The sequence below is a fragment of the Amblyraja radiata genome, chromosome 10, assembly GCF_010909765.2.
Source record: "Amblyraja radiata isolate CabotCenter1 chromosome 10, sAmbRad1.1.pri, whole genome shotgun sequence".
Classification (NCBI taxonomy): Eukaryota; Metazoa; Chordata; class Chondrichthyes; order Rajiformes; family Rajidae; genus Amblyraja; species Amblyraja radiata.
This window is the reverse complement of record NC_045965.1, coordinates 379,086-406,827: the sequence shown is the minus strand read 5'-3', so window position 1 is coordinate 406,827 and position 27,742 is coordinate 379,086. Positions and strand designations below refer to the sequence as shown.

The following is a 27,742-nucleotide window of genomic DNA, read 5'->3' as shown; positions in this document are numbered from 1 at the left end:
TAACAAGGTCACTTGACACACTAAAGCGGCTCTCAGACCCACTACATTATTTTCTTAATCAGTTTAATTCCTTAAAGCCGTCACGTGAGTTGGCATTGCTGACGTTCTTCCTCACCTTTGCCCCTCAAAATAGAATAATTCTGATGTACATCCAACACAAAACACTCTTCATAGATTTAATGCATGAATGCTTTCAAAGACTGTCCCAATGTAATCGATCTCTTTCACAATCCACACACTATGTAGCTTGGCTGAAGAGTTAGGATTGTCTGGCTGCTTCCTACAATGAATGATCATGCACTGTTTAGTTTAGAGATACAGTGGGGAAACTGGCCCTTCGGCCCACCGAGCCCGCACCGACCAGCGATTCACACACTCTAACACTACCCTACACACACTAGGGCCAAGTTACAATTATACCAAGCCAATTAACCTACAAACTGTACGCCTTTGGAGTGTGGGAGTAAACGGGAGCACCGGGCAAAAACCCACACTGGTCACGGGGAGAACGTACAAACACGATATAGACAGCACCCGTAGTTGGAATCGAACCCGGGTCTCTGGCACAGTTAGGCAGCAGCTCTACTGCTGCACCATTGTGCCACGCTGGTTTATGTTTATTATTCTCACATGTCAGTCAAAAGCTTTGTTTTGCATGCTATTCAAGCAGTTCACATATAGCACACATAGATACAATCAGTCCAAACTCAAGTACAATAGGTAGAGCAAAGGGGAAGATACAGAGTGCAGAATATATTGAATCAATTTTATTTGCCACATATATATACATACAAGGAATTTGCCTTGGTGCTTTGCTCGCAAGTAACAACACCGTTTACAGTAGACAGCTAAAAATAACACATTATAATTTAAACATGTGAAGAATGAAATAAAATACCAGAGCACAAGGAGGCTTCAGACATTTGGCTGTTGAGTAGAGCTACTTCTCGTGGAAAAAAGCTGTTTTTATGTCTGGCTGTGGCGGCTTTGTTCTCAGCATTGTAGCGCACCAGATCCATAGACAAAGTCCAATGTCCGCAATGGGGTAGAGGTGAATCGGACAGTACCCTAGCTTATGGTAGGACCGTTCAGAAGCCTGATAACAGAGGGGAAGAAGCTGTTCCTGAGTCCGGCAGTGCGCGCTTTCAAGCTTCTGTACCTTCTGCCAAATGTGAGCAGGGAGAAGGACTGATGTAAGACTTTTTGATTATGTTGGCTATTTTTCTGAGGCAGTGTGAAATGTAGATAGAGTCAATGGTGAAAAGAGTTGTCTGATCCACGGACGATGCCGTCTCCCAGGTCTTGCACACCGCTCTCTCTCATTTTGACAGCCAGAAGGGGGGGCTACGTGAGGATGCTGTTCATAGACTTCAGTTCAGCCTTCAACACGATAGTCCCCACCAGACTGGCTGAGAAGCTACTGGAATTAGGGCTCATCACCCCCCTGTGTGCCTGGGTCCTGGACTTTCTCACCGCCAGGCCCCAGGTAGTCAAGATGGGGGGAAATACATCAAAGTCCCTCACCCTGAGCACAGGATCGCCCCAGGGTTGCGTTCTCAGCCCCCTACTGTACTCCCTGGACACACATGACTGTGGCCAGGTTCAGCTCCAACTCAATAATCAAGTTTGCTGATGACACTGTGGTGGTGGGCCTGATCTCAGATAACGATGAGTAGGCCTACTGGGAGGAGGTGGCTGATCTGGCACTCTGGTGTCAGGACAACAGCCTCCTCTTGAATATCAAAAAAACTAAGGAGCTGATCGATACTTTAGGAGGGCACATCATCCGAGGACGTACACACCATTGAAGATAAATGGGGATACTGTGGATAGGGTGAGCTGTTTTAAATACCTGGGAGTCCACATCTCTGAGGTGGTTTGTCTTTTTGCACAAAAGTCCGCGAGCATTGCCACTTTCATTTCACTGCACATCTCGTATATGTGTATGTGACAAATAAACTTGACTTGACTTGACTTGAGGATATGACATGGACATCACACGCCGCAGCACTCGTGAGTAAGGCAAGGCAGCGCCTTTACCACCTCAGGCAATTGAGGAAATTCAGAGTGTCTCTGATGATCCTCCAGTGCTTCTACTCAGCGGCTGTGGAAAGCATCTTGTCCGGAAACATCACAATTTGGTTTGGGAATTGCTCTACCCAGGACAAGAAGGCTCTGCAGAGAGTAATGCATTTGGCCGAACGCACTATGGGAACTTCACTCGCTCCCCTGCAGGAACTATACATCAGAAGGTGCAACTCCAGAGCCAACAAGATCATGGGAGACCCCTTCCACCCCTGCAACGGACTGTTCCAGCTGCTACGGTCAGGCAAACGCCTCCGTTGCCATGCTGTGAAAACAGAGAGGATGAGAAGGAGTTTCTTCCCAGAGGCCATTAGGACTGTAAACTCCTATCTCACCAGGGACTAACTTTACTGAACCACTCTACAATTGTGTGGTGTCTTTTTAAAATGGCTGTCTTTTTTTCCTTTTTCTTCCCTGCCACAAATATGTAATATGTGATTCTGTTTGTTTTTTGTTTTTTTTTGCATAATTCGCGAGCATTGCAACTTTTCATTTCACTGCACATCTCGTATGTGTATGTGACGAATAAACTTGACTTGACTTGACTTGACTGTGTGACAAACTGGGCTACAGCTACATTTCTCTGCAATTTCTCGCTGTCTTGGGCAGAGCTGTTTCCAAACCAAGCTGTGATGCAACCTTAATCTGAAGAAGGGTCTCGACCCGAAACATCACCTATTCCTTTTCTCCAGACGCGCTGCCTGATCCGCTGAGTTCCTCCAGCTTTTTGTGTCTAACTTCGGTGTAAACCAGCATCTGCAGTTCCTTCCTACACAGTATGCTTCCTCTGAACTTTCTGTGGACTTTTGATCCTTTTGCTTTCGTTGGCAGTATGTAGGGTAGAGGGAAAATGGCTGATAGTGGTGTTCCTTCACTGCAGTCAGCCAGTAGGACTGATATATTCCATGTCTTGTTTCTCTCTTCCTCTCTTGCATTTTACCGACAATACAAGTCATACCAATGGCATCTGACCTAGCAAATGCCGTCTCCTTTCCCTAACCTTGAAATGTAGGGCGGGATTGTTTTTGTGTCGCGCAAGTTAGTTGTGAGTTATTATGATAATCAAATGATTCATAACTGGAAGGCCAGGAATTTTTAAATCTGGAGCTTAGTATTTCCTCTCAAGTTTGCCAGGATTTTACTTGGAAGTTCTTATGCTTCAGCCAACTACCCATATGTTCAATTTATTAGGAGTTGCGTGATTTCTCATAAGTCTATGCATTGGTCATCAATTAAATAACATTGAATGCCAATGGCAGGGAAATCAGATTGTTTAGTTCAGAGATACTAAACTAAACTTTGGCCCATCGAGTCAATGCCGACCAGTGATCCCGTACACTAGCACTATCCTACACACTAGGGACAATTTACAATTTTACCAAAGCTGTACATCTTTGTAGTGTGGGAGGAAACTGGAGCACCTGGGGCAAACCCACGCAGTCACAGGGAGAACGTACAAACTCCGTACAGATAGCAACCGCAATCAGGATCGAACCCGGGTCTCTGACGTTGTAAGGCAGCAACTCTACCTCTGAGCCACCGTGCCTTTGAATAGAGCTGTAGAGCATAGGTGCAGCAGTAGAGTTGCTGCCTTACTGCGCCAGAGACCCAGGTTCGATCCTGACTACGGGTGCTGTCTGTACGGAGTTTGCACGTTCTACCTGTGACCGCGTGGGTTTTCTCCCGGGTACTCAGATTTCCTCGCACTCTCCAAAGACGTACAGGTTTGGAGGACAATTGGCGAGAGTAAACATTGTAAATTGTCCCTTGTGTGTAGGATAGAGCTTGTGTGCGGAGATCACTGGTCGGCACGGGCTCGGTGGGCAGAAGAGCCTGTTTCCGTGCTGTATCTGGAAACTAAAACTAAACTAAAGTTGTACATCACAGAAACAGACCTTTCAGCCCAATGACCCTTGTCTTGGTGCTTTGCCTGCATATGACCCTTGGCCCTCTAAACCCTTCCTTATCTGTACATCCGTCAAACTGTCTTATAAAAGTCATAATTGCAGCTTAGCATCCTCTTCTGCAGCTTCCTCTGGAAGACTTATGTTGATTGTTCAAAATAGACGTCCTTGTAGGAATACTGGAAGAACATGGTGAATTTTGGAGCCAAATGTGTCTCATGTCAAGTCTTAACACATCCGTGTCAGAATGCCGACTCTTCAGCTGTTGATTTCAAGTACATAAGTTATTCATTACAAACTAGTGTAGGATATGACTAATTTTCCAAGAGACAATATTGACTTGGTCAGATTTAATTTATTAACACTACCGACATAACATATATGAATTGTTGGCAATGTTTAGTTAGGATGTGCAATAGTGTGCACGTTAATAGCCCAGTTAGTACAAGTTAACTGACTTGCATCTTGTTAGTTAAGTGAAATCAGCTCCAACTTGGACTCACAGTCACTTAGCCACCCTCTATAAATAGTGTAAATAGGATTAAGTATGAAGAGTCCTGACCCAACGTCACTCGCTGGAGTTTTGAAGGATGAGGGGTGGGACCTCATTGAAACTTACCGAATAGTGAATGGCCTGGATAGAGTGGATGTGGAGAGGATGTTTCCACTAGTGGGAGAGCCTAGGATCAGAAGCCATAGCCTCAGAATACAAAGACGTACCTTGAGAAACATGAAGAGAAATTTCTTTAGTTAGTGGAGAATCTGTGGAATTAATTTATATTTGGATATTTTTAAGGCGGAGATTGACAGGTTCTTGATTAGTACAGGTGTCGGGGAATATGAGGAGAATGGGGTTGAGAGGGAAAGATAGATCAGCCATGATTGAATGGTGGAGTAGACTTGATGGGCCGAATGGCAAAATTCTGCTCCAATAACATATGAAAGGTTCTCCAGAGATGCTGCCTGACCCGCTAAGTTACTCCTGTACTTTGTGTCTTGTTTTTTTAACCAGTATCTGCTGTTCCTTATAACTTCCAGTATTTTATTCAGCTCTTTCTATAGTTGATCTGACTAAAATGTGTACTGGTGAAGTCTGGACGTCAGGCTACTCACTAATTGATTTAATTGTTTTCTTTAATCCTTTTTTTGAGGAATATTGACACCCCAATCTTTTTCTGATTAACATCCTTTATTGCGGCAAACTTGATTGGGAAGAAATTAATCTTTGTTGTTGGAATATACAACTGGAGGTGACCAGCATTAATATCAGGAAGTTATTAAAAGGAAAACAAATTGCAGGAGTGACTCAGCAGGCCAGGCAGCATCCTTGATGGGAATGTATAGATGACATGTTGGGTCTGAAGAACAGCGTTTTGGGTCGGACCTGAAAAAACGTTGTCTGTCCATTACCTCCACAGATCTGCCTGATCTGCTGAGTTACTCCAGCATTTTGTAACCTTTTGTGTATTCACCAGCACCTGCTATTCCTTGCTTAGAGTTAAGAGATAGTGTGGAAACAGGCCCTTCGACCCAACCAGCCCGTGCCGATCAGTGATCCATATACACGCGCACTATCCTACACACTAGGGACAATGTACGCTTTTATAGAAGCCAATTAACCGGCAATTAACGCCTTGGAATGTGGGAGGAAACCGGAGCATCCGGAGAAAACCCACGCCATCATGGGGAGAACGTACAACCTCCATACAGACAGCACCCATAGTCAGGATCGAACCCGGGACTCTGGTGCCGTGAGGCAGCAACTCTACCGCTGCGCCACCGTGCCACTGCTTTCTACTGGGGATATTACTAGTTATCAATCATGAGTATGAGATTTTGCCCAAAGTCATAAACCAACCTGTGATCCAAGCTTCCACAAGAAGTTCTCACCTGCATAGAAACGTGCTGTTGAGGATGCCCATGAGTCTGCCCTAAGATTGAATCGTAATGAATGATACTTTATTGTCCCATGTACCTAGAGCACAGTGAAAAGCTTTCTCTTGCCTACAATCTAGGCAGCACACAAGTGTCGAAACATTTTTTGTTCAGAAATACAGCGCGGAAACCGGCCCTTCGGCCCACTGGGTCCGCGCCTACCAGCGATCCCCGCACATTAACACTATCCTACACCCACTAGGGACAATTTTTACATTTACATTTGTCATTGTTGTTGGCACTGACAAAGTTACAAAAGTACCGAACAATCCTATCCACTGTGGGCGTGCAGCAGTAGAGTTGCTGCCTCACAGCGCCAGAGACCCAGGTTCCATCCTGACTACAGGTGCTGTCTGTACGGAGTTTGTACCTTCCCCCCGTGACCTGCGTGGGTTTTATCCGGGTGCTTTGGTTTCCTCCCACACTCGATAGACGTGCAGGTTTGTAGGTTAATTGGCGGTAGAAATGTAAAATTGTCCCTAGTGTGTGTGGGGTAGTGTTAATGTGTGGGGATTGCTGGTCGGTGCGGACCCAGTGGGCCTCAGGGCCTGTTTCTGCGCTGTATCTCTAAATGAAACTAATCTACACGCTGCAGCCGCACGTGACAGCATCCCCTTCCCCCCCACACCCTCGCTAGTTCCCCCTTTGTTGTTGCGACCTTTCTTCATACTGAGAGGCAGGGGAGAGGGAACCGAGGGATATGAAAAGGTAAGGTGGAGCCCACAATGGTCCATTGTTGGCTGTGGAGAAGGTGATATTGAGTGGATATAGACAGTGAAACTAGCTCGGTGGCACAGCTCCTTAGACGCTGGTTACTCGGAGCTGATTCGGAGTCCACGGTGGGCGAGCTGGGCCTGTGGGTGGGGGGGGTCTGTGGGTGTGGGTGGGGAGGTATCTGTGGGTGGGGGTATATGTGGGTGGGGGGTGTCTGTGAGAGGAGGGGTTATCTGCGGCGGGGGGGGGGGCGAGAGCGGGTGCTCTGTCATGGATGAAAAGTCTTTTTAACAACACAATCAGACCAAGCAAACCTTCACAACGATTTTAACAAATTGAATAGAGAACCTAGCAAACAGCTAACAAAGGCCCGTATCATCGTTACTCGTTTGCATTTCTTTCATTCTTTTGTTCTATATCTCTCCACATCACCGTATATATCTCTAGTTTCCCTCTGTCTTGACTCTATGTCTGTAGAAGGGTCTCGACCCATTCCTTCTCTCCAGAGATGCTGCCCGTCTCACTGAGTTAGTCCAGCATTTTGTGTCTGTCTTCAACATAGTTTTTTTTTTAAATAGTTTAGTTTATTGTCACGTGTACAGTGGTACAGTGAAAAGCTATGCAGTCAGCAGAAAGACAGTACATCATTACAAACTTTTGTAAAACAGAAACTTAATAACGAAAAAGTAAATTGATTAAAGACCATTTATTTTGACATCTTGTAAACCTTGCAGTACTCCATCCTTGCTAAGCCTAGTGATTTTGCCAAGGCTATTTGGCCAGTCTTGCCTCGATGTTTTTAATTTAGAGTGGGGTGGAAATGTTTTGAACAGATGCTTTGGAAGCCAAGTAATTGCGATAAAGTGCTGTATTTTGTTAAAGGTTAGGTCTGAAGGAAATCTAAAACCGTCTGATATTGGATTTCAGGAATTAAAAGTAACAAAGTCATCTGTTGGCGGCCCTGCTTTGTTCTGGCCTTTTCCTACCTCTAGTTTCCCTCCCTTTACTTGCAGTCTGAAGAAGGGCCCCGACCCGAAATGTCACCCATCCCTTTTTCTCCAGAGATGCTGCCTGTCCCGCTGAGTTACTCCAGCAATTTGTGTCTATCTTCGGGACGACAGATGGCACAATGGGCTAAGTGTTCGGCTGGCAACCGGAAGGTAGCCGGTTCGAATCCCGCTTGGAGTGCATACTGTCGTTGTGTCCTTGGGCAAGACACTTCACCCACCTTTGCCTGTGTGTGAATGTGAGTGATTGGTGGTGGTCGGAGGGGCCGTAGGCGCAGATTAGCAGCCACGCTTCCGTCAGTCTGCCCCAGGGCAGCTGTGGCTACAGAAGTAGCTTACCACCACCGAGTGTGACTGAGGAGTGAATGAATAATGGGATGTAAAGCGCCTTGAGTATTAGAAAGGCGCTATATAAATCCCATCCATTATTATTATTATTATTAAACCAGCATCTGCAGTTCCTTCCAACACAAAGATATTCAACCATGTGTGTTTATCTTAATGACCCTATGCCTAATGAGAAAGGGATTGCAGATGCTGGAAAATGGCACAGCAGATTATGTGGCGCAGCGGTAGATCTGCTGCCTTACAGCGCCGGGCACCCGTGTTCGATCCTGATTATGGGTGATGTCTGTACGGAGATTTCTGCGTGAGTTTTCTTCAGGATCTTCGGTTTCCTCCCACATCCTAAAGAGGTACAGGTTTGTAGGTTAATTGGTTTTGGTGAAAAAAAATTAAATTGTCCCTAATGTGTATAGGATAGTGTGCGTGTGTGGGGATCGCAGGTCGGCGCGGACTCGGTGGGCCGAAGGGCTTGTTTGCGTGCTGTATCTCTAAACTAAACTAAATAAGAATAACATAAGATCTTCATTTGAGCTGCAGATATAAGGAACTGCAGATGCTGATGTACAAAAAAAAAGACACAAAGTGCTGCAGTAACTCAGTGGGCCGGACAGCATCTTAGTTTAGACTCAACCCGACCCAAAGCGTCTCAACCAGAAACGTCAACCATTCCTTCTCTCCAGAGATGCTGCCTGTCCCACTGAGTTACTCCAGCATTTTGTGTCTGTCTTTGATGTAAACCGGCATCTGCAGTTTCTTCATACAGCAACTCAGTTTGGTTTATTATCACATGTACTGAGGTATAGTGAAAAGCTTTTTTGTTGCGTGCTGTCCAGTTGGTGAAAATACTATATATGATTACAATCAAACCGTCCACAGTGTACAGGTACAGCATAAAGGCTATAACATTCATGCAAGGTAAAGTCCGATTAAAGATAGTTTGAAGGTCCCCAATAATGGTAGAAGAGAGGTCAGATCTGCTCTCTAGCTGATGAGACGACAGTTCAGTTGCCTGATGACAGCTGGGAAGACACTGTCCCTGAATGTGGGGTGTAAAATCTGAATTTGAAACGTCTTCGCCTGTATCCACCTATCACTTGCCAAGGATTGTCCCACCCCTCATCTCTCTTCCAACTTTCTCCCCGCTGCTACAATGGTCCTATAGAAGGGATCTGTGTTGGGTCCACTGTTGTTTGTCATGTACATCAATGATCTGGATGATGGTGTGGTAAATTGGATTAGTAAGTATGCAGATGATACTAAGATAGGTGGGGTTGCGGGTAATGATGTAGAGTTTCAAAGTCTACAGAGAGATTTATGCCAGTTGGAAGAGTGGGCTGAAAGATGGCAGATGGAGTTTAATGCTGATAAGTGTGAGGTGCTACATCTTGGCAGGACAAATCAAAATAGGACGTACATGGTAAATGGTAGGGAATTGAAGAATGTAGGTGAACAGAGGGATCTGGGAATAACTGTGCACAGTTCCCTGAAAGTGGAATCTCATGTAGATAGGGTGGTAAAGAAATCTTTTGGTGTGCTGGCCTTTATAAATCAGAGCATTGAGTATAGAAGTTGGGATGTAATGTTAAAATTGTACAAGGCATTGGTGAGGCCAATTCTGGAGTATGGTGTACAATTTTGGTCGCCTAATTATAGGAAGGATGTCAACAAAATAGAGAGAGTACAGAGGAGATTTACTAGAATGTTGCCTGGGTTTCAGCAACTAAGTTACAGAGAAAGGTTGAACAAGTTAGGGCTTTATTCTTTGGAGCGCAGAAGGTTAAGGGGGGACTTGATAGAGGTTTTTAAAATGATGAGAGGGATAGACAGAGTTGACGTGGAAAAGCTTTTCCCACTGAGAGTAGGGAAGATTCAAACAAGGGGACATGACTTGAGAATTAAGGGACTGAAGTTTAGGGGTAACATGAGGGGGAACTTCTTTACTCAGAGAGTGGTAGCTGTGTGGAATGAGCTTCCAGTGAAGGTGGTGGAGGCAGGTTCGTTTTTATCATTTAAAAATAAATTGGATAGTTATATGGATGGGAAAGGAATGGAGGGTTATGGTCTGAGCGCAGGTATATGGGACTAGGGGAGATTATGTGTTCGGCACGGACTAGAAGGGTCGAGATGGCCTGTTTCCGTGCTGTAATTGTTATATGGTTACATGGTCCCCACCCAAAATATCACCTATCCATGTTCTCCACAGATGCTGCCTGACCCGCTGAGTTACTCCAGCACTCTGTAAAACGTCACTTATCCATGTTCTCCACAGATGCTGCCTGACCCGCTGAGTTACTCCAGCACTCTGAAACGTCACCTATCCATGTTCTCCAGCGGTGTTGTTGTAAACCAGTATCTGCAGTTCATTGTGTCTACATCTGGAATATCAATAGCCTACTTGACCTTGTAGGGAGTTGTAAACAGTTTTCATCTTGTCCTTGACAAATTCCAACTGATATCATCAAGAAGCTTGTATCCAGTTCCACTATAGTTATCGCTAAACCTGCGTGATTTAACGGTGCTTTGAGTGGAATAACCAAGTTGTATCCTAAGTCAGTCAATAGCTTTAGACGTTAGAGGTACAGCGCAGAAACAGGCCCTTTGGCCCACCGAGTCCGGGCCGACCAGCCATCATTAGCACTATTCCATGCACGAGGGACAATTTACAATTTTACCAAAGCCAATTAACCTACGGACCTGCACGTCTTTGGAGTGTGGGAGGAAACCAGAGCACCCGGAGAAAACCCACGGGGAGAACGTACAAACTCCGTACAGACAACAACATAGTCAGGATGGAACCCGGGTCCCTGGCGTAGTAAGGCAGCAACTCTACAGGGCTCACGCTTAACTTTTTTTCCCTGTTGCCAGCCGGGCAACCTAGGCAGCTTTTTAGGTTGCCAAATGACAGTTTAGGTGGCCATTTAAGACGGCTTGCATGACGCGTGCAATAATGTGCTTGGACGAAGTGCGAAGTTACCAGTCGGAATTATGCTCAATGAAGCATTCACATATTATTTCTGCTTCAAATAAAGTCACAAACTAACCATATATTCACCAATCAAGGCATGATATATACCACAATGACATGCAGCAAAACTATAATACAGTATCTCAACTCTTTTTACACGTTGCAATGAATGCAATTTCTATTATTTCTTTCCACTTCCAAACAAATATGTGGTTGGATTATTCAGCGTATGATCAACCTGTTTCAATAAATCCTGGACCATGGTAACATATATGCTTAATCATGCACTCTACAGATTGATGCAAGCATGTTTTCTGTGAAGGACCGAAAATTATCATGACATGGCCATAACATGGGTCGTTATTGCTATTGGCACAGAAACACTCTCGCTTCCCACATAATTTGTCCACAACAAAATATACAGGTTGCAAGGAAATTTCTAAAGGCATTTTATGATAATAGCTGTTAAAACCGACTATACCCATCTGACAGGTTAAACATTACACTAACTGACAAGAGATGGCCAAAGGACATAACTGCAGCAAATGTTCTTTTGGTATTATGTTTAAAGTTGTCAAAATGCCACATTACCGGACATTCAGAATAGATGCACGTGTTGTGAACAGCAATGAAGATACCCAGCTTGTACGCACCAGATTAATAAAATATTATTGATAAACGCTGTTTCCATCATTCCCACTTCTGAATTAACGTTATAATTTCAACTGAAATATCTCCTGACCAAATTCCTGATGTATATGACCGACTGTAGAAGTAAAACCTGGATAAATCCAACGTATGGTTGTGAATGTATACAAAGGTGCTGGAGAAACTCAGCGGGTGCAGCAGCATCTATGGAGCGAAGGAAATAGGCAACGTTTCGGGCCGAAACCCTTCTTCAGAATTGTGAATGTGCACAGATGTTGCTCATTAAATTACTACAGTACTGATACTCCATATTAAGAGCATTGATTTGCCATTAAAATGAATTAGAAACATAGAAAATAGGTGCAGGAGGCCATTCGGTCCTTCGAGTCAGCACCGCCATTCATTATGATCATGGCTGATCGTCCCCTATCAATAAACCGTGCCTGCCTTCTCCCCATATCCCTTGACTCCACTAGCCCCTAGAGCTCTATCTAACTCTATCTTAAATCCATCCAGTGATTTGGCCTCCACTGCCCTCTGTGGCAGGGAATTCCACAAATTCACAACTCTGGTTGAAAAGGTTTTTTCTCACCTCAGTCTTAAATGGCCTCCCCCTTATTCTAAGACTGTGGCCCCTGGTTCTGGTCTCGCCCAACATTGGGAACATTTTTCCTGCATCTAGCTTGTCCAGTCCTTTTATAATTTTATATGCTTCTATAAGATTGCCCCTCATCCTTCTAAACTCCAATGAATACAAGTTATCAAACATAGTCAATGTTCGCTCTGAAGACATTTCCAGCACAATAGGGTCGGGGGGGGGGGGGGGTGAATCAGTGCGGGAGAGATGGATAGGGGGGGGGAGGTTGAGAAGGCAATCGGTGCGGGATGGATGAATTGAGGCTGGGGAATTAGTGCGTGTTGGTTGGAGTATGTAAAATTTTGAGGGGAGAGCGCGGGGCATGTCAGTGAGGGTTGAATGGGGGGGATCAGTACGGGATGGATGGGGGGAGCAGTGCAGGATGAATGGGAAGGGGGGTTAGTACAGGATAAATTGGGGGACCAGTGTAGGATGGATTGGGGGGTGGCAGGAGAATTAATGCGATGTGAATAGTGAGATGTGTGCAGGATGAATAGATTGGGGGGGGGGGGTGGGTAGATGGGGAGGGGAGCACAGGGGATGTCAGTGAGGACAGAATAGAGGCGGGAATGGGGATAAGTGCGGGATGGAGAGGATGGGTCTCAGGATAAAGGGGGTGGAGGGGGGCGTACGAGAGAGAGAGAGAGGGAGAACGGCGGAAGGGGCCTCCCCCTTCCTCCCTCCCTCCTCTCGGCCTCGGCGTGCGGCAGCAAAGATCATAGATCTAGTATCTTTGTGCGGGAAGGTTTGTTTTGAAAGTGGTTATCGCCGTTGGTGGAGTGGCACGCAGCGGCCACTACGTGGGCAGGCTGGGTGCAGTGGAGGAGGAGGTGGAGCCGCTGCTGCTGTGCGGGACCCGTCATTCGCTCCGACCCTCCGTCACCCTGCAAGCCGTCACCCCGAAGCGTCACTTATTCCCTTTCTCCAGAGATGCTGCCTGTCCCGCTGAGTTACACCAGTTTTTTGTGTCTCTCTTTGGTATAAACCAGTATCTGCAGTGTCAAGCCGGGCAAAATTAGACGACTTTTAGGTTGCCCGGCGGCACTTTAGGTGGCCATTGGCAACCTGGCAACCTTTAATTTCGAGCCCTGTTCTACCGCTGCACCACCCTGCCGCCCGTCCTCAATCCAGTCCTCTGCTTTCTCAGCTGTTCAGCAGACAGACATACAGAGCCTGACTCACTCTTTGCTATTGCAGAATATGTTGGTTTTTTGGGAAATGGTGAACACGTGTTAAGGCTCTGGCATTTGATTCTGAGGCAAATAGGGTGAGTCATCTGACAGTCAAAGTGAAGATAGACACAAAAAAGCTGGAGTAGCTGCACAGTGGCGCAGCGGTAGAGTTGCTCCCTCACAGCGCCAGAGACCCGGTTTCGATCCTGACTATGGGTGCTGTCTGTAAGGAGATTGTATGTTCTCCCCCGTGACCTGCGTGGGTTTTCTCCGAGATCTTCAGTTTCTTCCCACACTCCAAAGACGTGCAGGTTTGTAGGTTCATTGGCTTGGTATAAATGTAAATTGTCCCTTGTGTGTAGGATAGTGTTAGTGGGCGGGGATCTCTGGTCGGCACAGACTCGGTATGCCGATGGGCCTGTTTCTGCACTGTATCTCTAAACTAAACTCAATGGGTCCGGCATCATCTCTGGTGAAGAGCAATAGGTGGCGTTTTGGGTCGAGACCCTTCTTCATACTGAGAGGCAGGGGAGAGGGAACTGAGAGATTTGAAAAGGCACATAGAACAATTTAACAATATTAATGAATGATATGCAAAAGGACATATCAAAGCTAGTAACGGTGAACGTGGAAAGGTGGAGCCCACAATGGTCCATTGTTGGCTGTGGAGAAGGTGATAATGAGTGGATACAAACAGTGAAACTCAGTAGGACGACAATGAAACTAGTACATAAGTATATAAATTATAGGGGCAGAATTAGGCCATTCGGTCCATCCAATCATGGCTGATCTATCTCTCCCTCCTAACCCTACCTTCTCCCCATAACCCCTGACACCTGTACTAATCAAGAATCTATCTCTGTCTTAAAAATATCCATTGTCTTGGCTCCACAGCCTTCTGTGGCAAAGAACTCCACAGATTCACCACCCTCTGAGTAAAGACATTCCTCCTCACCTCCTTCCTATAGGAACATCCTTTAATTCTATGACCTCTGGTCCTAGACTCTCCCACTAGTGGAATCATCCTCCCCACATCCACACTATCCAGGCCTATCCAGAAGGATGATAATGTGTGGGGGAGGGGTGGAGAGATAGGGAGAACAAGAGTTACTTGATGTTAGAGAAATCAAGAATGGTACCGCTGGGTGGTAAGCTGCTCAAGCGAAGTATGAGGTGCTGTTGCGTGTTCCTTTCATCATCCACTTACTAAGTGTGTTGTGAATGTATAGGCATTTTTCTTTTGCAGATGTCCATTTTAGTAGGTTTTTTATGACCAGGGACTGCAAAACGAGATTGCTTGCACATTCCATTGGTGTTTAAAACTGAAGCAGAACATTTGGGGAGTCACGAGCATTTGGGGAGTCACGAAAGAACTGCAGGGCAGGGATGTTGAGCAGCAAACAAAGTGCTGGAGGAACTCAGCGGGTCCAAGGTCTTGGAAAAGGGTCCCGATCTGAAACATCGATCTGATCTGCCCATTGCCTCTCCCCAGGTGCTGCCTGGCCCTGTTGATCATTATTGTCACAGAACCATGCCCCTCAGCCCAACTCATCCTAACCTGCTCCATCTGAAGAGGGGTCTCGACCCAAAACGTCACCCATTCCTTCTCTCCAGAAATGCCGCCTGTCCCGCTGAGTTACTCCAGCATTTTGTGTGTAGGCTCCATCTAAGCTGGTCCCACCTGCTGGCTTCTGGCCCTTTTCCCACTCGGCCTTTTCCTATCCATGTTCCTGTCCAAGTGTTACAGTACCTGCCTTAACAATATCCTCTCTTTCCATATATCGGTCACCCTCTATAAGTGGGAAGAGTTATCCCTCAGGTTCCTATTAAATCCTGACCCTCTCAGTTTAAACCTATGTCCTCTGGTTCTTGGTTCTCCTACCCTGGGTATTAGACGCTGTGCATTCATCCTATCTATTCCCCTCGGGATTTTTAACGCCTCTATAAGATCACCCCTTAGCCTCCAGCGCTCCAAGGAATAAGTTCCTGGCTTCCATATCTTCCAAATTCTCAGATTCTTCAAACTGAAGAAGGGTGGCGAACCGAAATGTCACCCATTCCTTCTCTCCAGAGAAGCTGCCTGTCCCGCTGAGTTACTCCAGCATTTTGTGTCTGTCTGTCTGTCTTCGTTGGGATGATGGGCCTGTGTCCACGCTGTGCCTCTACATCTCATGATTCTGATTCTGACTTGTTGGAGCTAATCGAGCTGCACCTCCATCAATTGAATGGTGCCAGAGCATTTTCCTTTGGAAAAATTGGCCAAGGACTCCAGTCAACATCCAGTGGGCAGATGTTGGACACACACTGGGTCCCACCGTCCTCCGGGAATTTCAAAGCAGCCAGTTTTCTCCCCCTTCCTGACCTGAAGGTCGTGGCTCCTTGCCTGTAGGTTATTCAGTGGAGAGCCTGTGATGCTTCCTTCAACTGTTCATCTTCAACTGTTCTACTCAACTATTCATCGAGTCCACTCCTCCATTCAATCATAGCTGATATCTGCCTCCTAATCCCATTCTCCTGCCTTCTCCCCATTACCCTTGACACCCGTTCTAATCAAGAATTTGTCTATCTCTGCCTTAAACATATCCACTGATGGCCTCCACAGCCCTCTGTGGCAATGAGTTCCACAGATTAACTACCCTCTGACTAAAGAAGTTCCTCCTCACCTTTTTAAAAGAGCGCCCTCTAATTCTGAGCAGGGCTCGAAATTAACGGTTGCCCGGGTGCCATTGACCACTCATAGTGCCGCCGGGCAACCTAAACACCGAGTCATTTTGCCCGGCTTGGCTACCAGATACTGGTTTGTACCGAAGATAGACACAAAAAACTGGAGTAACTCCACAAAAAAACTGGCAGCATCTCTGGAGAAAAGGAACGCAACGTTTTGTGTCGGTGGTGACGGCTGTATTGCGTGGGAAAGATACTAGGTGTGGGGTGAGGAAGGGTTGGAGCGAATGATGGGCCCCGAACAGCGGCTCCATCTCCTCCTCCTCCCGCACCCCGCCCGCCCTGATAGCGGCCGCTGCTTGCAAACCCGCTAACGGCGCTTTAAAAACAAAGCGCCATTAGCGGGTTTGCAAGCAGAGGCCCTTATCAGGGTGGGCGGGCGGGGTGCGGGAGGAGGAGGAGATGGAGCCGCTGTCGCGGCCGTGGCCGCTGCTGCCGCTGTGCGGGGCCCGTCATTAGCTCCGACCCTTCTGAAGCAGCTGCACCAGAGATCCTATAGCTATGGGATCTTTGAGCTGCAGCGCTCGGCCCCGCACCTTGCTGTTGGCTGGCGGAGGAGGGAGGCGGTGGCGAGGAGATCCTAACGGCCAAGGCAGCGGGGCGATGTTGTCCGAGGAGCGCTGACCCTCCTTCCTCCCCACCTCACCCCCCTTCTCTCTCTCTCTCTCTCTCTCTTGTACGCCACCTCCACGCCACCCCCCCCCTCTTATCCTGGGACCCCTCCTCTCCATCCTGCACTGATCCCCATTCCCGCCTCTATTCAGTCCTCACTGACATCCCGTGTGCTCCCCTCCCCATCTCCCCCCCCCCCCCAATCTATTCATCCTGCGCTGATCACCCTATCCACCTCGCATTGATTCTCCTGCCAGCCCCCCCCCCCCCCCCCCCCCCCCATCCAACACTGGTTCCCCAATTCACCCTGTACTTACCCCTTTCCCATCCATCCTGCACTTCTTCTCCATCCATCCTGTACTGATTCCCCATCCATCCTTTACTAATCCACACATTCATCCCGTACTGACCCACCCTCCATTTACCCAGCACCTTCCCCTCATTCATCCTGTAGTGATCACCCATTCATCCTGCACAGACCTTCTGATCCACACTGTACTGACCCCCCCTCAGACTAGTCATTAAGGTGGAAATTTGCAGATTCTTGATTGGTAGGGCTGTTAACAGTTATGGGGAGAAGGCAGGAGAATGGGGTTCAGAGGGAAAGATAGATCAGCCACGATTGAATGGCGGAGTGGACTCGCTGGGCTGAATGACCAACTTCTGCTCCTATGACGTATGAACCTACTGTACCATACCGTGTAGCTGTCCAAAATAGTGTAAGTCTTCTTGCAAATATCCAGTGGGTAGTTGTTGGATACCAATTCAGCCCACAGCCCCTGTTAAATTGCAAGTGGAGATTTAATATAGTCACGTACAGTGAAAAGCTTTGTTCTGTATGATCTCTAAACAGATCAGATATACCCTGCAGAGATACAATCAGTTCAATCTCAAGTACAATAGGTAGAGCAGAGGGAAAGATACAGAGTGCAGAATATAGTTCTCAGCATTGTAGCGCATCAGTTCCAGAGACAAAGTCCAATGTACGCAATGGAGCAGAGGTGAATCGGACAGTGCCCTAGCTTGGGGAAGGACCGTTCAGAAGCTTGATAACAGAGGGGGTGAAACTGATCCTGAGTCTGGTGGTGTTTCCGTCCCTTCTGCCTGATGGGACGGAAACACCATGCAAACACATGCAAACACACAGGCACACACCTGTAAACACACATGCACTTACACGCACACGCAGGCTTGCGCACACACACACACACACACACACACACAGGCTTGCGCACACACACACACACACACGTAGGCTTACACGTACGCACAACACACATGCAGGTTTGCACACACACAGGTTTACACACACACAGGTTTACACACACACACAGGTTTACACACACACATAGGTTTACACACACACAAACACACAGGCTTACACACACATAACACATGTGCAGGTTTGCACACACACGCAGGCTTACACAAGCACGAACACGCACACTGCGTGCACCAGCTCATGAAATGTGAAGCAGATGTGAGAGTTGCAAGGATTAAGTACTGTGCCTGCAGCAACAGATGAGCAACTTCCAGCCAAAGTGAACAAGCTATAATTAAGAAGTAACACGCAAACCTCTCTCGCAATGGAGCTCTGTTTTTAAACAGCTGGGTTGTTAGTTTTGTTCTTCAGAATTGCAGCTTTCTACTTATTCCAATTACCTTGCAAGCTTCCCTGAACATTAGCACTGCTGATAATTGTGGGTTATAAGAGTTATCACGGCACGGTGGCGCAGTGGTAGAGTTGCTGCTTCACAGCGCCAGACCCGGGTTCCATCCTGACCATGGTTGCCGTCTGTAGTGAGTGTGTACATTCTCCCCGTGACCTATGTGGGTTTTCCACAGGTGTTCCGTTTCCTCCCACACTATGAAGGTTTGTAGCTTAACATGCTTCGGTACGTATTGTAAATTGTCTCTGGTGTGGTACGGCAGTGTTAGTGTAAGGGGGTGATCGCTGGTTGGCGCGGACTGAGTGGGCCGCAGGGCCCGTTTACGCGCTGTATCTTTAAAGTATACACAACCAAACCTGGGTTTAATTCTTCCTCAAGACACATTAAAATCTCCCAACCCCATCTATCAAGTTGCATTTCCCCACCATTCACAGCATTTTGGGGGCAGACTTTCTCAGCAGTGACTAGACAAGTAAATCAGTGGAATATCGAAGATAGACACAAAATGCTGTGGTAACTCAACGGGACGAGACTGAGAGTCAGGGGAGAGGGTTGATAAGTGGAATAGACCGGGGTGGATGAGAGGAATAGATCGGGTAGAAGCACAGAGTCTCTTGCCCAGAGTAGGGGAATCGCGAACCAGAGGACATAAGTTTAAGGTTAAGGGGAAAAGATTTAATTGGATTCTGAAGGGTAACTTTTTCACACAAAGGGTGGTGGGTGTATGGAACAAGCTGCCAGAGGAGGTAGTTGAGGCTGGGACTAACCCAACGTTTAAAAAACATTTAGACAAGTACATGGATAGGACAGATTTGCAGAGATATGGGCCAAACGTGGGCAGATAGTACTGGTGTAGAAGAGGGGAATCTTGGCCGGTCTGGGCAAGTTGGGCCGAAGGGCCTGCTTCCACATTGTATCACTCTATGACTCTATAAGTGAATGGGTGGAAGAGCATCACTTTGGTGCGTAATATTCAGGGGCAGGAGAACTGTGGCAACTGTTGCTTTAGACGCCATTGGCCCCAGCTGTCGTTCCGTAGCGTGGTCGACTGCAAACTTGAGCAACACATGGGAGATCTCATCTTCCCAGCACTTGGAATGAAACGCATCTCCTCCTGCTGAGGTCAAGGGAGGGGAGACTGAGGGGGATTGATGGCAGCAAGTGAAACTTGATCCAGCTTTCCACAATCCATCTGGCCAAAAATCCTCCCTCTCTCCATTAACCCTTGCTGGGACTTCTTTACAACATCATTGAAAGTGACCTGGACTTGCACCATCATATTTGTTGAATTTAGGGAGATACAGCGTGGAAACGGGCCCTTGGGCCCACCCGTACACTTGCTCGACCCTACACACAAGTGACAATTTGGAGAAGCCAATTAACATGCGCGTCTGTGGAATGTGGGAACATATCGGAGATAACCCACTCAGGTCACGGGGAGCACATGTAAACTCCGTACAGACTGCGCCCATAGACAAGATCGAACCCGGGTCTCTGGCGCTGTGAGGTAGCGACACTGACGCTGCGCCACCGTGCCGCCCAATTGCCATGTTTCAGCCGGAAATTTTTTGTTCTTTTCCCTTTGGTTTTTAAAGATGTTTATTTAGATTTAACGGTGGCGCAGCAGTAGAGTTGCTGCCTTCAGCACCAGAGTCCCGGGTTCGATCCTGACTGCGGGTGCTGTCTGTACGGAGTTTGTACGTTCTTCCCGTGATTTACGTAATTTTTTTCTGGGTGCTCCAGTTTCCTCCCACACTCCAAACACGTACAGGTTTGTAGGTTAATTGGTTTTGGTAAGAATTATAAATTGTCTCTAGTGTGTAGGATGGTGCTAATGTGCGGGGAACGCTGGTCGGCACAGACTCGGTGGGCCGAATGGCCAGTTTCCGCACTGTAATCTCTAAACTAAACTAAACCTGGGTTTACTTTTTTTCCAACACACATTGAAATCTTCCCAGGCTGCATTTCTCCACCATTCACAGCATTTTGGGGGTCGGATTTCCTAATGGGAGCAGGGAAATATCGCTTCATGCTCGGATCATTTGTATCGGTTGCACAAGGACTTGATCCAAACCATCTGGAGTTTGCATGATCACCCTGTGACCGCGTGGGTTTTCTCCGGGTGCTCCGGTTTCCTCCCACATCCCAAAGACGTGAGAGTCTGTAGGTTAATTGGCTTCTGTAAATTGCCCCGAGTGTGTGGGTGAGTGGTAGAATCTGGGGCAGAATTGACGACGATATGGAGCGAATATAGTTGGATTAGATTAATGTAGGTTTAGAGGGATAAATGGATAGGAAAGGTTTGAAGGCTAATAGAGCTAAGGGCCAAACGTGGGCAAATAGGACAAGCTAAGATACGGAATCCTAGTCGGTGTGGGTGAATTGGACCAAATGGCCTGTTTCCATGATGTATAACTGTCTATAAGTGCCTGATGGTAGCATGGACTCGGTGGGCTGAAGGGCCTGTTTCTATGCTATTTGACTTTATTACTCCATGATTTGTGTACATGTGCCTGATGATATAACCATATAACCATATAACAATTACAGCACGGAAACAGGCCATCTCGACCCCTCTAGTCCGTGCCGAACACATAATCTCCCCTAGTCCCATATACCTGCGCTCAGACCATAACCCTCCATTCCTTTCCCATCCATATAACTATCCAATTTATTTTTAAATGATAAAAACGAACCTGCCTCCACCACCTTCACTGGAAGCTCATTCCACACAGCTACCACTCTCTGAGTAAAGAAGTTCCCCCTCATGTTACCCATAAACTTCAGTCCCTTAATTCTCAAGTCATGTCCCCTTGTTTGAATCTTCCCTACTCTCAGTGGGAAAAGCTTTTCCACGTCAACTCTGTCTATCCCTCTCATCATTTTAAAAACCTCTATCAAGTCCCCCCTTAACCTTCTGCGCTCCAAAGAATAAAGCCCTAACTTGTTCAACCTTTCTCTGTAACTTAGTTGCTGAAACCCAGGCAACATTCTAGTAGTGATAGCATGGGCTTGGTGGGCCGAAGGGCCTGTTTCCATGCTGGATCTCACTGTGAGTCTGCCCCAAATGTAATTTATTTTTACGCGGTCATGGAGCAGAATTTTTCATCAGGGAGTTACCACGGTTACTGGCTGTTGGTCCGAGTAGGGTTGTGTACCATGGCAACAGAATTTTGTTTTCAAAAATAAACTTTATTCATAATTTTGAAAATGTTTACCAAACGAAAACTGTGCAAAAACTCTTCACACATTTTTGGTGTCTTGTACATTCAATGGTGTTGACACCCTTGCCACTCATGTGGCCCCATGGGGTGATAACCCTTCCCTTGTTTGAGACGTGTCACCATCGGAGTGATGGTGCAGCTCAATAGGCCTTTGGTTAGGTCGCATATGGAATATTGCGTGTAGTTCTGGTCGCCCCATTGCAGGAAGGATGTGGAGCCTTTGGAGAGTGTGCAGAGGAAGTTAACCAGAATGGTGCCTGGATCAGAGGGCTTCAGGTCTGGAACGTTGAAGGATGAGGGGAGAGGAGTGAGGGCCTGGAACGCATTGTCAGGGCTGGTGGGGGAGGCAGATACAACAGTCGTTTTAGCTATTGAATTTTAGAGATACAGAGTGGAAACAGGCCCTTCAGTCCATCTAGTCCACGCCGACCATCGATCACCCGTTCATACTACTATGTTAATCCACTTTTGCATCCACTCCCCACACACTAGGGGCAGTTTACAGAGGGTCAATTAACCTACACGCCCGCACGTCTGTGGGATGTGGGAGGAAACCGGAGCACCCGGAAGAAACCCACGCAGTCACACGGACAGCGCCCGGGGTCAGGATCGAACCTGGGTCCCTGGCGCTGTGAGACAGTAGATCATACACAGACTGGGGAGGTCAGTTTAACTGGTGTTCGGCACAGATATTGTGGGCCGAAGGGCCTGTTCCTGCACTGTGCTGTTCCACGTGACTCTCCCCCTCAATGTCCAGTCAGCAGAACAGCCTGTAAAGTTTGCACGAGATTAGTGGTTTATATCTAAGTTTATATATAAAAGAGACCAACGGTTCCTTTCTTTTTCCCCCTCCCCCTCCCCCTCCCCCATTTCCAAAGAGGCTTGAAGCTCCAGCTGGGCCTTTCCTTGCGTGAATGAGAGAGAATTTAATACAGGGAATGTGTGTTGACATCTGAGCCTTTCAAAGTCTTTGATGTCTGCGGCTGTAGTCTCGACAATAACCATTATGTAAAGAGCTCAGCCAAGTGATTCCCTAAGTCAGCAGAAAGCAGAAACCTCGACTGACTCTGGACTTTATACACGGTTTGCTTTTTTCTCTCTTCCCCCCCCTCCCTCCCCCTCCCCTCTTTGTCAGCTCAGCAAATGTTTCACAATTTCAACTTTGCTTCCAGCCAAGTTAAACTTGCTTTCAAGACAAATCAGTTTAAAAAATATATATATGTACGTTGGGAAAGGGAGGGGAGGTCTGTGATAATCTAACAGAGTTCAGACATGATTGAAGCCAGACTGATTTACTTCCTGTAGCGTGCTACGGTTCTGGACAGCACATCTCTCTCCACTTAATCCCCATAGTGCCGCACTTAGAGACACACTGGGCTGAGTTTGATGCTGTTGACGGCCATAATGCTCTCTGGGCCTATATATGTTTTTAGTTTAGAGACGCAGGCCCTTCGGCCTACCGAGTCCGCGCCGACCAGCGATGGTGGATGGCTGTTTGTCGGGTTGGAGGCAGGTGACTAGTGGGGTGCCTCAGGGATCTGTGTTGGGTCCTTTGTTGTTTGTCATGTACATCAATGATCTGGATGAAGGGGTGGTAAATTGGATTAGTAAGTATGCAGATGATACCAAGATAGGGGGTGTTGTGGATAATGAAGAGGATTTCCAAAGTCTACAGAGTGATTTAGGCCATTTGGAAAAATGGGCTGAAAGATGGCAGATGGAGTTTAATGCTGATAAATGTGAGGTGTTACACCTTGGCAGGACAAATCAAAATAGGACGTACATGATAAATGGTAGGGAATTGAAGAATACAGTTGAACAGAGGGATCTGGGAATAACCGTGCATAGTTCCTTGAAGGTGGAATCTCATATAGATAGGGTGGTAAAGAAAGCTTTTGGTATGCTAGCCTTTATAAATCAGAGCATTGAGTATAGAAGCTGGGATGTAATGTTAAAATTGTACAAGGCATTGGTGAGTCCAAATCTGGAGTATGGTGTACAATTTTGGTCGCCCAATTATAGGAAGGATGTCAACAAAATAGAGAGAGTACAGAGGAGATTTACTAGAATGTTGCCTGGGTTTCAACAACTAAGTTACAGAGATAGGTTGAATAAGTTAGGTCTTTATTCTCTGGAGCGCAGAAGGTTAAGGGGGGACTTGATAGAGGTCTTTAAAATGATGAGAGGGATAGACAGAGTTGATGTGATCAAGCTTTTCCCTTTGAGAATAGGGAAGATTCAAACCAGAGGACATGACTTCAGAATTAAGGGACAGAAGTTTAGGGGTAACATGAGGGGGAACTTCTTTACTCAGAGAGTGGTAGCGGTGTAGAATGAGCTTCCAGTGGAAGTGGTGGCGGCAGGTTCGTTGGTATCATTTAAGAATAAATTGGATAGGCATATGGATGAGAAGGGAATGGAGGGTTATGGTATGAGTGCAGGCAGGTGGGACTAAGGGAAAAAAAAAATTGTTCGGCGCGGACTTGTAGGGCCGAGATGGCCTGTTTCCGTGCTGTAATTGTTATGTTATATGGTTATTAACACCACTAGGGCTGCCAACTTTCTCACTCCCAAATAAGGGACTAAAAGGACAGATAAGGGACTGGTAAACTGAGTGGTGTTTCCTAAAGTTTACATCAAAGATCTTATAGCAGAGCAAGATGGCCTACTCCTACACAAAACACGTAGTACGGTCATGGGCAGATTCATGGGTGATTATAGGACCCATTTTAGCAACCAGCCTCCGCCATCTTGTTCCGCCATCTTGCTTCCGGCCAAAGATCGGATCTTTGCTTCCGCCTCCGCTCCCGTATCTTCGACTTGGGCGGGGAGAGGGGGTGCGCGGCCCGGGGCAGCGGGGAGAAGGGGTCCGGGGCATCGGGGAGAGGGGGGGGTGCGCGGCCCGTGGCAGTGGGGCGAGAGGAGGGGAGTAGTGCAAGTGGGGTAGTGGTGGACCAGGTGGGTAGGGCCGGGCCGGGAGAGGGAGAGAGCAAAGATCTTATAGCGGAGCTCCGGTATAAGATCTTTGGGAGAGAGAGGTGGGTTAGGGGCCGGGGTGCAGAGAGCATGGGGAGAGATGTGGGGTTGGGGGAGTTAAGGGACTACAGCATAGGAGGGGGGGAGATATTGTAGTGTGGGGGGAGGCGAGGGAGTGCCGGGGGGGGGGGGGGGCCTAGTGTGTGTGAAGTTACGGGGAGGTTTACAATGTTTATTATTTAATGTCCCTTGCTTGTCTAGTCTGAAATATAGTTCATCATTGGATATAAAAATCAGAAGAAATATAATTGTGTGTGTTATATGATTATATACATCTATATCGCATTCATGTATGTGTGTTTATAAACATTTTATTCTTTAACAAGAATTAACAGAAGTATGAACTAACAGAATTATGAATCTAACCCTATATCACACACAAAAGCTGTTCCCCCGCAATGTTGATTACCCTGGGAGTCCTGGGTCGGGTAGGTTCCGGTTACTACAAAATCAACTCAAACACAGCTTATGAGCCATTTAAAAAGAAATGATTTAAAAAACATTAAAAAAGACAATTACCAGAGTTAAAATTTATTCTTGACAAGAATTAACAGAAGTGTGAACTAACAGAATTATGAATCTAACCCTATATCACACACACAAACTGTTCCCCCGCAACGTTGATTACACTGCGAGTCGGGTCGGGTCGGGTAGAGTCCGGTTACTAAAATGGGTGGGGGAAAATGCCCAGGATCCCCTCCGTAGCGTACTACACGTCAGCCCATTGCATTTCGCAGGAGTAGCCTATCTTGCTCCGCTATAGGATCTTTGGTTTGCATTGGCATTATCTGCTGCACAGGCTGTGACGTGTCTAATATCCACTTCATACTTTTCCAGGCAGCTCATCTGAGCTTGATGTATTCCATTTGCAGTTTCATCACTGCCTTCATAAAAGACAAGTAACTTACACCGCACTCCTTCAGAGACCGAGAAATATCTCACGCACACTGGAAACATTTTTCTATCTCCCTTGTTTGAGGCGTCTGTGGCAACTGAGAAATACGCGGGATCAGCGGGCTCACCTTCATTGGTCGGGGACAGATCATCCATAATATCCCGCACAGTCATTGTAATCATCTCAGCTTTCGTTCTTCCCAAGTGCATCTTTTTCACAACATTTGAGTAATGAAACAATGCACCGTTGGGCTTAGCAAGATTTTGTCATTACCGCAGTAGATTTCACCAAGAATGCACCAATATTGCTTGCACCTTTAGCTAGTGTGGTCTTCATGTGCACTTAGCGTGCCCTCTGGTGATTACAGAGTAGTAGCAGTCAAATACGGAACAAGGGCGGTCCCTTATAGGACAAGTCAAGTCAAGTTTATTTGTCACATACTCATACAAGATGTGCAGTGAAATGAAAGTGGCAATGCCTGCAGATGGTGCAAAAACTACAGAATAGAATAGAACATAACCAGTATTTACATGTTAGAAAATAACTTTTTTACAAAAGACACAACACAACAGTAAATTAGTACAGTAAATTAGTCCCTGGTGAGATAAGAGTTTACAGTCCTGATGGCCTGTGGGAAGAAACTCCGTCTCATCCTCTCTGTTTTCTCAGCGTGACAGCGGAGGCGTTTGCCTGACCATAGCAGCTGGAACAGTCCGTTACTGGGGTGGTAGGGGTCCTTCATAATGTGGCTGGCTCTGGATCTGCACCACCTGGTGTATAGGTCCTGCAGGGGGGCGAGTGTAGTTCCCATAGTGCGTTTGGGCAAACGCACTACTCTCTGCAGAGCCTTCCTGTCCTGGGCAGAGCTGTTCTCAAACCAGTTTGTGATGTTGCCGGACAAGATGCTTTCTACAGCCCCAGAGTAGAAGCATTGAAGGATCCTCAAAGAGACTCTGAATTTCCTCAGCTGCCTGAGGTGGTAAAGGCGCCGCCTTGCGTTACCAGTGCAACAAACCAATTTAGCCCAATATACGGGAGATCCCGGCTAATACGGGGCAGTTGGCAACCCTAAACACCACCCTATACACACTAGGGACAATTTGTCTTACATTTTACATCAAGCCAATTAACCGACAAACCTGCACGTCTTTGGAGTATGGGAGGAAACCGGAGCACCCTGAGAAAACCCACGCGGGTCATGGGGAGAACGTACAAGCTCCGTACAGACAGCACCCGTGGACAGGATCGATCCTGGGTCTCTGGCGCTGCGAGGCAGCAACTCTACCGCTGCGCCAGTACCCTCTGTACTGGGACATAGTCCTAGTATGTAGGATGATGCTAGTTGTACGGGGGATGTACGTGCTGGTGTGGACTCGGTGGGCTGAAGGGCCTGTTCCACGATGTATCCTAAACTAAACTAAACGGAGATCCATGCTTTATCCACCAGCGATACCTGTCCTTGGTCAGCGTGGGCAATGCTGTATAACTGTGACTCCTTTGCTTATGGTGACAAATAGCTAAAGCATGAGGGCCTTGTGAAATAAATCTCACTTTTACGTTCCTGCTCTGGTTTGCTGATGCTGGGGGAACTAGATGGGAAAATGTGGTGGGTACAAGACATGGGTGAAATATTCCAGGTATATGGTTGGTGGGACACCGTCATCTGTCCCATTCCCACAGCACCTGGACTGAAACCCAACCAGGCTTATAGCCCAATTAATTGTTGGGCAAATAAAACTAGCCTGAATTAGCAAGGAGACTGAAAGGATGATGTTTGAACCATGTTTCAGTTATAGATGCAGCATGGAGACAGTCCGTTCAGCCTAAAGAGTCCATGCTGACCATCGATCACCTATTCTCACTAGTTCTATGTTATCCCACTTTCTCATCCACTCCCGACACACTGGGGCCATTAACCTACAAACCCGCACATCTCAGGGATGTGGGTGGAAATAGGAGCATCTGGTCACAGGGAAAACGTGCAAACTCCACACAGATATCAGCCAAGGTCAGGATCGAACCAGGATCTCTTGAGGCAGCAGCTCTAGCACTGTATTGCCAACATTCGTTTGGAGTGGGTACTGATTGTGTACAGCCATGATCACAGTGAATGGTGGTGCTGGATCGAAGGGCCGAATGGCCTGCTCCTGCACCTATTGTCTATTGTTC

General features: G+C 47.0%; 1 protein-coding gene across 4 annotated transcripts in view; it reads left to right on the top strand.

Annotated features, from left to right (window-relative positions):
• LOC116977436 (ral guanine nucleotide dissociation stimulator-like 1) overlaps positions 1-27,742 on the top strand; it is a 227,567-nt gene that overhangs the window by 152,580 nt on the left and 47,245 nt on the right. The gene's annotated exons all lie outside the window — the stretch shown is intronic.